This window comes from Silene latifolia, chromosome 10, assembly GCF_048544455.1.
Source record: "Silene latifolia isolate original U9 population chromosome 10, ASM4854445v1, whole genome shotgun sequence".
NCBI lineage: Eukaryota > Viridiplantae > Streptophyta > Magnoliopsida > Caryophyllales > Caryophyllaceae > Silene > Silene latifolia.
The window spans coordinates 146,979,360-146,992,923 of NC_133535.1; positions in this window are offsets into that span (position 1 = coordinate 146,979,360).

The window sequence follows — 13,564 nt, forward strand, 5'->3', positions numbered from 1 at the left end:
CGAGAAGGAAATGTTAGCAATTGTTCATGCCGTAGAAAAGTTTCGACAATACCTTGTGGGATCTAAGGTGGTGGTTTACTCCGACCACACCGCCTTGCGACAATTGATGGTTAAGAAGGATGCTAAACCCCGACTTTTGAGATGGGTACTACTCCTTCAAGAATTCGACTAGAGATTAAGGACAAGCCGGGATCCGAAAACCTTATGGCGGATCATCTTTAGAGGATAACTAAAGAGTCCCGAGGGGATAAAGACGATGGGGTCCCTATTAATGAATGGTTACCCGACGATTCTATCCTTGCTATTACCCATTCCACCCCTTGGTATGCGGATATAGCCAATTTCTTGAGTTCTAGCTTTATCCCCGAAGAATTTGATAACCAAGCTAGGAAGAAGTTGAGATATGAATCAAAGAGATATGTGTGGGAGGACCCTTACCTTTATAGAAGGTGAAATGATGAGATTTACCGGAGATGTGTCTCTCAAAAAGAAGGTCGTGCAATCATTCAAGCATGCCATTCTACCACTTATGGAAGACACTTGTCCACATCTAGAACCCAAGCTCGGGTTCTTCATTGTGGCTTCTATTGGCCCTCCTTGTTCAAATATGCATATGCTTTGGTGCACTCTTGTGATTCTTGCCAAAAAAGAGGTAACATTGGGAGGAGAGATGAGATGCCATTGAACAACATTTTGGAAGTTGAGCTTTTCGATGTGTGGGGTGTGGATTTCATGGGACCATTCCCATCTTCATTCGGCAACCAATATATATTAGTTGCGGTGGACTATGTGTCCAAGTGGATCGAGGCAATCGCCGCCCCTACCAATGACTCAAAGGTCATCACCAAGCTCTTCAAAGACTACATTTTCCCCCGCTTTGGAGTACCCTGAGCCGTTATAAGTGATGGTGGGTCGTATTTCATCAACCGTACCATCTACGCACTCCTCAAGAAGTACGATGTCCGGCATAAGGTAGCTCTTGCATACCACCCCCAAACCAATGGGCAAGTGGAAGTTTCCAATAGACAAATCAAAGCTATATTGGAGCGGGTTGTGAATAAGTCTAGGAAGGATTGGAGTTCTAAGCTCAATGATGTGTTGTGGGCTCTAAGAACCGCATACAAGACCTCAATCGGTACTACTTCTTACTGATTGGTCTATGGTAAATCTTGTCACCTGCCTCTCGAGTTGGAACACAAAGCAAGATGGGCCCTCAAAGAGCTCAACTATGACTTAGATGTTGTGGGAAACAAGAGGTTTCTTCAACTCAATGAACTTGTCGAGTTGAGGATGGATGCTTATGAGAGTGCAAGACTTTACAAGGAAAGGACCAAGAAATGGCATGACTCGAAAATTATAAGAAAGGAGATCGTTGTGGGTGACAATGTACTACTTTTCAACTCCCGTTTTCAACTATTTCCAGGAAAGTCGAAGTCTCGATGGTCGGGACCATTTGAGGTAGTCACCGTGTTTCCTTACGGATCCTTTGAATTGAAGAATGACAAGGGAGAATGTTTCAAAGTGAATGGTCATCGAGTTAAGTACTTCTATGAATGTCTACCCATTGAAACCCGCAATGAAGTTGATTTGGAAGACCCCCCATCCTTGGGGGCTGAGTAATCTCAAAATTGAACAAGCATTGGTTTGGTGGAGTTCCTCAATAACCCCCACATGTAAATAGCATGAATATAATTAGGACTTGGGATAGTTTGGATTAAACATTCTTGGCAAAATTGGATTGGAAAGCGGGACCCTTAGCCTTGCCCAAAATCCCGACATGAGCCATCGGTTTGAAAGCTGAAAACTCGAAAAAATGGGCAAGTGAAGGAGTCGGAAATTGATTTGATGAAACAATAGAGGAAAACAAGCTGAAATCGAAGTATTGTGACTCTGTGCCGGTGGACCGGCAGCCGGTGCCCTCCACCGGTAGCGAGTTGAAATTTTTTGGTGAAAATTGAAGGAAATATACTGAGGAGAAGTCCCTGCCGGCAGCCGGCTCACCGGCAGGGAGATCCACACTTAATGAAAAAAGGCGAAAATCTGAAGGAGGAGTATCCTCTGCCGGCAGGCCGGCCCACCGGTAGAGGTACATGCAATTAAGAGAAAAGTGAAGAAACCCAAGAGAGGAGAGTTCCCTGCCGGCAACCGGTCCACCGGCAGGGGATACACTGATAGCGGAGTTTGAGAATTGGGGGTATTCTGTGCCGGTGGACCGGCAGTCGGTGCCCTCCACCGGCAGCGAGTTGAAATTAAATTGAAGAATTTCGGAATTTTTGATATCTTAGGGTGTGCTCCCTGCCGGCAGACCAGTAGTCGGTTCACCAGCCGGAAGGGACACACACTTACCCGCAATATACAACCCGAGAATCCCCTTTCTTTCTCATTCTTTTCCATTTCTTTTTCTCTCTTCTTCCTCCTTCCTCCTCTCCTTTACCACCCTACCACATCAAATCTCCATTAATCATCCCAACCCTTCACCCATCAACCTTCATATATCCATCCTCCATTGAACCATTACTCCTCCTTCCTTTATAATCCTTCAAACTTCCAACAACAATGGGAAACAAGAGGACAAGGGCGGAAATGGCACTTGCACAACAACGTCTAGTCGAGGAAGCGGCGAATGACACCAACCCGGATCCCGATTTTCCGGATGTGGAGTTTGCATCCCAAACGCAAAAAGGTAAATTTATCTTGTTCAAAAATCGCCCCTTAACCCCGACTAAATTCAGTTGTAGACCGGCTATGAGGAATATGGGTTTAGACGCGGAAACTTTCGAATTGTTTAAAGGTGTTGGAATGAAAGGCTTGTATGATTTGCACGAGGAAAATTATCCCCGTCTCACATGGGAATTCCTTAGTAGCTTCCGCCTAGATAAAGACCGGCAAACCCGTATGGTCGCTCAAATTCACTTCCGATTGATGAACCGTGATCACTCTATGACCCTTGCTAGATTGTGCCGAATTTTCAGTCTCACCAGTCCCCCAAACTTTAAGCCACCCGAGACCGCTCACTTTTCTAGGGTGTGGAAAGCCATTTCGGGGTTGGATGATCAAAATGGCGTTAAAAGACCGGAAATTGCGTGCCACAATGCCCCCATGCACATATGGCATCATTTGTGGGGGGTTCCATTTTTGCAACTCACGAGCCTTGGGTATTCAAAGTTGTGGAATTGGAGATTTTGGGCTCCTATTTGCTCACCACCCCGACCCCCTATGAGATTAATGTGGGTCACCATTTGGCCCTCCATTTGAACAAGGTTGCTAATTCGCCGGGGCAAAAAGTCCCTCTCCATGTAGGTGGAATAATCACCCGAATTGCTAAGTGCCTAGACCGTCCGGTGGACTTGAACAACTTGAGGTGGATCCGGGGGGACACCTACATAACCAAGGATTGGATAATAAAAAAGCTTGAGTGGATTAAAACCAATCCTTTTGATGGTATTGATTATTGGCAAGTGCAAAAGAAAAATTCGGTCCCAATTCCCAATGGCTCAAAATTTAAAATCAAGCCCGGAGAAGCCTCCTACCTTCTTGAGATTGAGGAGGATGCCGATGAGACCCGACCTCCTCCATCTCACCCTATCACCTATGGTCGTGACAACCGGAGGGAGACCCCCTCTACCCTCAACTACTCCATGCCACCCCCCTCTTTCCAACCACCAACCTTCCAACCTCAACCTTGGGGGAGTAACTTCGGTGAAGGCTCTTCTAGCATCGTTTCTCCTCCCCCGCCTCCTCTACATGCTGATTTGATCACATTTATGAACGATATGTGGTTAGGTTTGCAAACTGCCGCTAGTGAGAGGCGGGGCATTGAACAAAGGTTGGACCGTATCTACTATGACAACTCTGTGGGTCAATTTCCGGTCTACGACGATTACATGAGGAGGAACTACGAGCATCCTTCCCACCTCCACCCTTCTTACTACCTTGAGTCGGATGGTGGATACCACAAGGATGGGAGGTTTATCTACGCCGACATCAATCTTCGGCCGGATTACTTTGTCGCCCCGGTCTTTCCCCCTCCCGCTTCTCAAGGGGAGGGGCATGATGCTCAATGGTTTGGAGGCACCCCCTCTATCTTCTCCAACCCCGAGGTTGGGAGTGCCTCGGGGGTGGCCGCGGGTGGCTTCATCGCATCCGACGTGGCTTTCGGCGATTCCTCCGGTCCCATGAACACCGACGACTTCCTTAGGGAGTCCGAATTTGGAACCGGGGAAGACGATGATGATGATGATGAGGACAATGAGTCCTAAACGGCCTCGCACTTGGCCTATTTTTGCTCCCTTTCCAATCCAAAAGTCAAGTATGATCTCTCCCTTAATCCAAACTTTATCATTCATATTTAATTTTCCACATGCATTTAGCTTAGAAATTCATATAGTTGCATCCATCTAAGCTTGCATTAGATTTAAAATTTGTAATATATCGTCGCATTTAGAAATTGCATTCACGTAGTATAGCTTGCATTGTAATTCAATTATTGCATATAGAATAGAGCATACATTGCATTCTTATTTAAAAACCACTAAAAATTTCAAAAACTCAAAACATGTATTCATTTCCGAATTTCCTCCACACATTTATTTCCACTGAAAATATGTAAATAAATAAGTGTGGGGAGGAAATTCCACCATCTAAAAAAAATACCAAAAACATATTATTTAATTTCAAATATTCAAAAATCCAAAAACATATTCTCTTAGTTTTCTTCTTGCCCTCCCATGTTTATAAATAAGTGTGGGGAGGGCCTAAAAAAAACAAAAAATATGTTATTTTTCATTTTCAAAAACAAAATACCAAAAATATGTTATTTTCTTTTCAAAAATTGAAAACTACAAAAATATGTTCCTTTCTTTTCCCTATTCTCTCCCTATACTTTGTTCCATTGAGGACAATGTAAATTTCAAGTGTGGGGAGGGAAATATCCACTTTGTGAATATTTGTTCATAATTGCATATACCTTTAAATTTGATAAAATTTCAAAAAATCCATAAAAATTGAAAAATTTCAAAAAATTTACAAAAACATTTGCATTGTATATATATGTGTCTTATCTAACCTTTGGCATAGCGCATTAAACATTTGAGGCAAAAAGGAGCTAGAAGACTGCTTGGTATAATCCTTCCTATCTCTTACTCCTTTTTACTATTCTTTCTTTGTGGTATCCTGGATATTTTGAAGGAGAATGGGAATTTTGTTGCCTTGGGTGTCTCCTTGGGAGACCATGTGGATTGTTTGGTGTTGATGCGTGCTGCTAGGATTAGATATTGGTTGCATGTTTACTTTCATGTTCTTTTGATTCCCGCTTGCATTTTGTCACATGTCCATATGTGTAGTGGTTAGACTTAGTTGCACTTATTTTGTAAATGATTTGCATAAGCATGGTCGAGGAAGGGAACCAAGTACCCCCGTGATGAGCTATGTGTCCAATTGTGCTTTTCGCCTTCCCGTGGCTTACACCCGTGACCTCTTAGTTAGACTAGGGAAGTGGGCTTGACTAACGAGTTTAGACCGACCTTGTGAGACCTAGGCCATAGACTAGACCTAGGACTCGACTTAGCTACTCAAAGGTAAGGGTAGAGCCTCCTAGGGTGGGTACATTCATACCCCACCCTCATCTAGGTTTGAGAGTAGGCCTCCTCGCGAGGCGTGTCACATCAAGACGCATAAGTGTGTCATTTCGTCCTTAGACCATGAATTTGCATTACATCCTTGTGCACTTGATATGAAGCAAAATCAGTTTGTATGAACCTCACATAGCCAAATAGCCTTGTTTTGTCCCTTCCATTATCTCCCTTTTTTATTCGCCCCTTTGAGCTTTAGCCTTTCCATTTGGCAAACCCACCAAAAATAGCTACATTCCATAACCACCCTTCCTTGATCAAGAACTGGTCGGTTTTGTAGTGGTGTTGTAGGAGGTGATTTGAGGTCATGATGGTGGATAGTATACATGTCCACTTGGGTCGGAATTTGGTATGTATTTGGCATTTTATAAAAATAAGAGGTTTTGAAAAATAAATGAAAAACGAAATAGAAAAGTGAAAAAAGTCATGAAAAAACCAAAAAAAAAATAAGTTACTTGTGTTGTATATATGTTGTCAAGAAAAGAAAGAGGCAAGCAACACCCCTCATCATCATTAAACGGGGTAGAAAAAGCCGTTGCTAAATAAAAGGGCAGTTTGATGTTTTTCCAAAATGAGTCGGCTTTACACAATTTTTGCATAGCTCGGGAAACCGAGTTTTTGTTAGGGTGTAGACGTTACCATTTGCTGAAATAAGAGGAGTATTTTCAAATTTTTCCAATTTGAGTTGGGTTTATGCAATTTTTGCATAGTTTTGGTCATCCATGTTATGTTAGGGCATAGACGTGTCTCATGTGTTGCAATAAGAAATGGGTTACGATGTGTCCGCAATTCTTGATTTGAACTCCACATATCCAAACGGTGCTCGCACCAATCCCATTTTGTCCTACTCCCTAGCCCCGTTACAACCCTTGTTTCATATTGCGTGCATCTGATACGGTCGTTTCTGTACCAAAAATAAATACCTAAGTACTACTAACAGAAGTCAGCGGTAAGTAGGGTCGATCTCCACAGGGAGGCGGTTTACTATCTAGTTGTCTATTCTATCTGTCTAATGTCACAGTCTGGGGATTTGAAATGTTTTAACTAAACTATTGAGGCTAAAGGCAAGAAAGATAAAGGCAAGAGAAATTAACAATAAGAGAAAGGAACTAGGATTTCGGGTCATCAATGAACGTCAATTAATTGCGGGTAAGGTCACAAATCAGTCGATGTGTCGGTCTAAGGGGCAATGAATATCTCCTCTCGGTCTCAATTCACCCTAAAATGCTATTAGCTTAACTTTCGCCCTCACTAAAGCATCATATTGTTCACTGCGGGTCTCATCTATTCCAACCTTTCGGTCCAGGTCAAGGTTCGACAATATTAAAAGGCTAATTGCTTCGAATCAACTAGCAAGATACAGTTAAGGGCAGTTTAACAACAAAGACAACAACAGCAACGACAGATCTAATAGCCTAATTAGCAATTAACATTCATTCATTGACTACCCTAATCCTAGCAAGAGAATTAGCTAGACATAAATGAAAGAGCAAGAATAAGGGAAGGAGGAATAATAAACATTAAATTAAAATAAGGAGAAAAGGGAGAGAAGAGAGTTACAGTAGAAATAGATCCGGAAATTAAGAGGAACAAAGTAACAGTAACAGTGTATTGGAATAATAAGAGAGGAGAAGCCCCCTTCAGCAAAGCCTACTTACAAATGACGTCCTAGCTTCCTATTTATAAGAAAATAGGAATTATTTAACCTAATTGACGGAAATAAACTAAAAAGCCCAAGCCCGTAGGAGAATCCACTCGATCGAGTGGTTTTAAACTACTCGATCGAGCAAATCCTGGCTCAGACCGTTCGATCGACCAAGAATTCTACTCGATCGACTAAACCTATATATGGAACTGGTCGATCGACCAACAAAAGTACTCGATCGACTTATTACTGAATCTAAAACCACTCGATCGACTAGTAAAGTGCTCGATCGAGTGAATACTAACTTCAGCAGCTCATTAATCTCGTTAGTTTGACTTTGACTTGTCCTTTTAGCTCCCGAAACATCTTCGCGCATCCCAAGATAGCAATAATTCCGCTCCAAATTCACTCTTCCTCCAAATGCAAGCAAAACGGACGATAAATGGCTCAATTTCACTACTTTCTGGTTCATTCCTGCAAATTAGACAAAATACACCAAAGTAGCATATTCGGGGCATTTCGTAGCATAAAACTACGATAAAAGCATAGAAATACGTGTATAAAATAGGCTAAAAAGACTATATAAAATGCACGTATCAGCATCTTACCATTGTTTTCATTTCATTGGACATAGGACGGTCTTACACATTAGGTTGCGGGCACGTTTTCGCTAGTCGAGTTAGGAGAAAGTTTTTGGTTACTATTTTCACAAAAATCACCTTGTTCTTTCATTGAGTGATGAGTGAAAACCGTGAGGATGTCGTTGCCTAGGTCCCCTTAGACATGGGTCTTCTGGTTGAATCTTGTGTCGATTTTGTAATTCTCGGCGGACTTGCCTACTTCCCCTTACCCCGCTCTTGAATGTGTTTCTTGAGCATTGGTCACACTAGGTTGCTTGAGCCACGCTAAGGGAGTTGGCACCTCCGTTGGAACTTCTGAGACGGTACTCCCGACCTAGACCGTGTTGTGTTTAAAATTCCGGCCACTTAGATGAGGAAAGTGGACCATTTTGTTAGATGCGTTCTATTGTTTGAATACGTGCTTTCATGATAGATGCATCGCAGTTTTGTAGCAAGACCCAACTTGCCTTGCAATAGGGCACTCTTCCCTCATGGGTGTCAAATTGTGAGTTGAAGGGGCGTTGAGTGCGCTAATACTCATTCAGATATTATTAGTAGATTGGTTGAGTGATGCTTATATTGTGCATACACTCTTGATGACCACCATAGTAGTGCCTTTTGCATTGATTTTGGACTTACTCGAGGACGAGTAATGTTCAAGTGTGGGGAGGTTTGATATGTGATTTATTTGCACCGAATTTCCCTTTTTCTTTTACGCATTCCGACTCATATCGAGTCGGTTTTATATGCATTTCCTTGTATTTTGTGCCCAATCCCCGTACCTGTGATTTGGTGTATCCTCTTTGCAGGAATCGAGTCGAGTATAGAGGAATTGGGGCAAGGAAGGCATTCCAATGCCTTTACATGAAGAAAAGGGAGATAAGGAGCTGAGTGTAGTCCTCTACCGGCAAGCCGGCAACCGGCCCACCGGTAGGGGGCACTGCTGTGAGGAGAAAAAGAGGAAAAGAAGCCAAGAGATGTTCTCTGCAGGCCGGCAGAAATGACCCACCTACAGGAACACAAGCCCATACTTAGGATTTTTGAAGAAGTCTTTTTGAGCTAAGAATTGAGATACTGTCATTGCCAAGAAGAGCCACCGGCATGGAGCAGCAAGGATGTAGAAGTGAAGAAAAAAAGACGAAGTAAAGGTATCCTCTGCCGCCAGGCCGGCAGTCGGCCCACCGGCAGAGAATAACAACAGGTCTAGTTTACATTGAAAATCCAAGATGACGCTGCCGGTTGGTGTAGCTGGCAGCCGGCCCGCCGGCACAGGGTGACGCTGCACGCATAATGGGCTTTTTCTCATTTCCTCCCTTAATCCAATGAAACACTATATATACCCTTTCCCTAATCAATTGTAAAGACAACCCTAGATCTGAAAACTTTCCCTAATTATTGTAATCTTTCGTTAATCAAGCTTTAATCTTTCCATAATTATTATTAATTACTTAGTAAACTTAGTTAGTATTGGTAATTATCAATTGTTTACACTTGGTTTTTGGGATTGTATTGAGAGATTTTGGAGGATTTTGGAGGATTTCCTTCATTTATTCAATCAAAGCAATCATCTTTACTCTTGTTGGTACATCTCTTCTCTTATTTACTTGGTTAATCAATTGTTTACATTTAATCTTGTCTTTTATAATAGTTGGAACCTTTACTATGTCATCTCTTTTTGTTATTTGTTCTTTTCCATTTATTTGCTTGAACAATTTGAACATGAGTGAGTAGTATCCCTTCTAGGGTTTAGGGGGAGTCTAAATGGTATTATTGGGCATGATAGTTTGATTATTTTTGAGTCTTTGGTGAAATGTTTGTCATTCTTTATATTGCACACAAGGTGTTTGATGAATTGTTTGAGTGAGAACTTGTGCTTTTTGTCATAGTTGCTTAATTCCTCTATTGATTGAGAGTTTGTAGAGGTCTTGTTGCATGCTTTAGAATGGTGTGTTGCTGAGAGTTAGTACTCACCTTTAGGATAATTAAGAGATTGATTTTCATCCTAAGATAAACCCTCATCATAGACTCCTTGAATCGACTTGTTTGCCCTTAAACCATTTAGATAAACTCGAAAACCCTAGCCTTTAATCAACCGAATACATCTTTTCTCTATCGTTTGTTTAGTTGCATCTAGTAGTTTGAATCAACCCCTTTTCTTTCATTTGTGACTAGACTAGACTCCTCTTTAGACTAAGTAGAAACCCTTCCATCCTTGTGGTTCGACCCCAATTTACGCACTAGATTATCTGGGAAGTCCCATCATATTGCAGGTAAAAGAACTCTTTTCTCTCTTTCTTTCTTTTTTTTTTCTTTTTTTTTTTTTGTTTTTTTTTCTTCTTTTTTCGTTTTTTTTTTCGTTTTTTTTTTGTTTTTTCCTAATACCTGCTTTTGGTAGGTCTGGCTTATGGAGCGTCTTCGATTGATCGAGCCCCCAGTTAATGTTCCTGCTTATCATGCCCGTTCAATTGCGATGAGGACCAGGCTCTACTTGGTGGACTTCACTCGAGTCTGCAACTATTGGGAAAACAAATTCAAGAGTGAAGATAGCCCCTTGATTAGATGGATCGTACCATGGTGGCATCTTAAATCTGTCACTGGAGTATCATCCTTGGATCTTACCCGGTCTGTGCGCATCCCTGGCTTGGAGTTCATGATATGCATCTTCCCGGAGAGGTTGATGAGGCAGGTTGGAGTGAAGCAGATGATTCTGAAGCTTGATACTGTCCCGCAGACTGCTGTGGCGTTTACTACTGAGAGTCGAAGAGAGTGGGCCATCAAATAGGCTCAAAGAAATGTTTGGTTCTTGAACTCTTCTGTTAGTGCTCTATGGGTGTCGGACTCCTATCTGCGGTGGAGGAAAGCTACTACTCTGGAGGAGCGCGAGAGATTGAGGAAACGAGAGCCTGTTGACTACAAGGTTCGTGATGTAGAAAAGGAGAAAGAGAAGCATCTGACTGAGGGAGAGGAAGAAGCCAGGTTTCGAATTGTTCATCCTTCGAAGAAACCGAAGACTTCTACTGCCGTCGAGATGGTGGTTGACAAGAATGGCAGGGCTAGACAACGAGAGAGACCATTGGTGATTAGGTCAGAAGTGGCGCAAGAGCGTCCGGCTCGAGGTCGAGACAAGAAATATGATAAAAATGACAAAGGCAAAGGAAAAATGGAAGAATAGCCTAAGTCTTTATTATTATTATTATTGTAATAAGAAGGTGGGGTTTTTAAAATCCTAGCCTATTTTATTTTTTATATTATGTGGCATATTATTATTAAAGAAATGAAATAAAAGAGGTTGATTGGTTATGAAACCGTTACGATTTTCTATCATTATTCTTGTCGAATTCCAAATGCATTTGCAAATGTCCTTCTATTTACATTTAAAATAGTTAATGGGTTGTATCCTGTGAAGGATTGCCTACGTATTCATTTAAAAAATGAAATCAAACCCTTGCGCATAGTTCAAGTAAATGTAAAAGAATAATTGCTCTAAGCAAGAGCCTGTAATGAACTTAGAAAACAAGCATGAGCTTTTACTTACTCCTAAAATGCATTCCAGTTTATTTGATGACATGAGGATGACAAATTGTCAAAATGCAAGAGCAAGATGACATTAGCCTATTTCAGCTTGGCCAGGGCCGTTTATTTCGTGCCACAAGAGCGACACGTGAGGTTACGCGAGACGCGTTTTTTGCTCCTATTCTAAGCATAGTAACGTTTCAGTTGGTCGAGGTTTGTCGGGTTGGCAAATTCATTTCCATCTAAGTCTGTGATCCTAACCGTACCCCCTGGAAGTAAAGATGGCAATGGATCTTAGACCCTGTCCAGATCCGCGGATCTAGACTCTGATGGGTAGGATATGGATCCTAATTTTTAGGACCCCGTGGATATGGGTTGGATATGGATCCACCTATTTGAAAATGGATCTGGATATGGATCTGGAAAATTTGGATCCGCCGGATATGGGTCGGATATGGATCCAACATTGGTGTGACGGATATGGATCTGGATCCTATCGGACCCTACCCAGATCCGGTCCATGGTCATCCCTACTAACATTACACAAACACAACACTTAAGTTGTAAGTTATAGATGACAACGGATCCTGGACCCTATCCAGATCCGCGGATCCGGACCCTGATGGGTAGGATATGGATCCTAATTTTTCAGACCCCATGGATATGGGTTGGATATGGATCCACTTATTTGAAAATGGATCTGGATATGGATCTGGAAAATTTGGATCCACCGGATATGGGTCGGATATGGATCCAACGTTGGTGTGGCGGATATGGATCTGGATCCTATCGGACTCTATCCAGATCCGGTCCATTGACATCCCTACCTGGAAGTATGGACTTGACTAGAAATGGCCCGGTCAAATTGGGTTTGAATTTTCCTCATGGATCGACAGGTAAAAGAGCTCTGATTGATTTGAGGACCAAGTCTCCTTCTTTTATATTCCTTGGCTTAACCCTTTTGTTGAAGACTCGTTTGATACGTGCCTGATATGTTTGCATATTATGTAATGCACGTAACCTTCGTTCATCCAGGAGGATCAGTTCTTCATATCTATCCCTCTTCCAATCAGCTTCTGGGATTTGGCTTTCGAGTAAAATACGCAAGGATGGTATTTCCAGCTCAACTGGTTGTACAGCTTCCATGTCGTAGGTCAAATAGAAAGGGGTGGCCCCAGTGGGCGTCCTAATAGATGTGCGGTATCCCCATAAAGCAAAGGGTATCTTGCTTGGCCAATCTCGATAGTTGTCAATCATTTTCTTGAGAATCGTGACAACGTTTTTGTTTGCCACCTCTACCGCGCCATTAGTTTGTGGTCTATATGGCGAGGAGTGGTGATGCTTGATTTTGTACTGAGCTAGCAATTACTCAGTCTCAGCTTGGAAATATGATCCATTGTCACTGATGATCTCATGTGGGCAACCATATCGACAGATGATGTTGGTTTGTATGAACTTTGCCACGTTCTTGGCTGTAAGACTGGTGTAGGAAGCCACTTCTACCCATTTGGTGAAGTAATCGATTGCTACTAGGATGAAATTGTGACCTCCTGTTCCGGCTGGAGTGATCTTGCCGATGATGTCAATTCCCCAAGCAGAAAATGGCCAGGGAGACGTCATGGTGTAAAGCAATGACGGAGGGACATGTTGCACATTTCCGAAGATTTGGCAATTGTGGCAATGTCTTACATATTTGATGCAATCAGATTCCATTGTGGTCCAATAATACCTCAAACGTGTGATTTTTTTTGCCATCATGGGTCCACTCATGTGAGGGCCACATTCTCCATCATGGACTTCTTCCATCACTTTCCGTGCCTGTGAATGATAAAGGCAGCGTAGGATTACACCAAGAGGTGTTCTTTTGTATAATTCTCCTTGCATGAGAACGTATTGGGAAGCTAGTAAGCGTATAGCACGTTATCCCCTTTTGTCCATATCTGGTGGATAGGTGCCATTGAGTTTGAAGTTTAGGATCGCTTGGAACCAAGGTTCTTCTGTGATTTCCTCTTCATCGGCGATTTGGTGCACATAAGCTGGCTCTGACCGTCGTTCGATGCATAAAGGCATTTCTGCTATGCTATCCGGCATATTAATCAAAGATGCAATTTTTGCAAGAGCATATGCAAATTGATTCTCCTCTCCGGTAGGTGTAG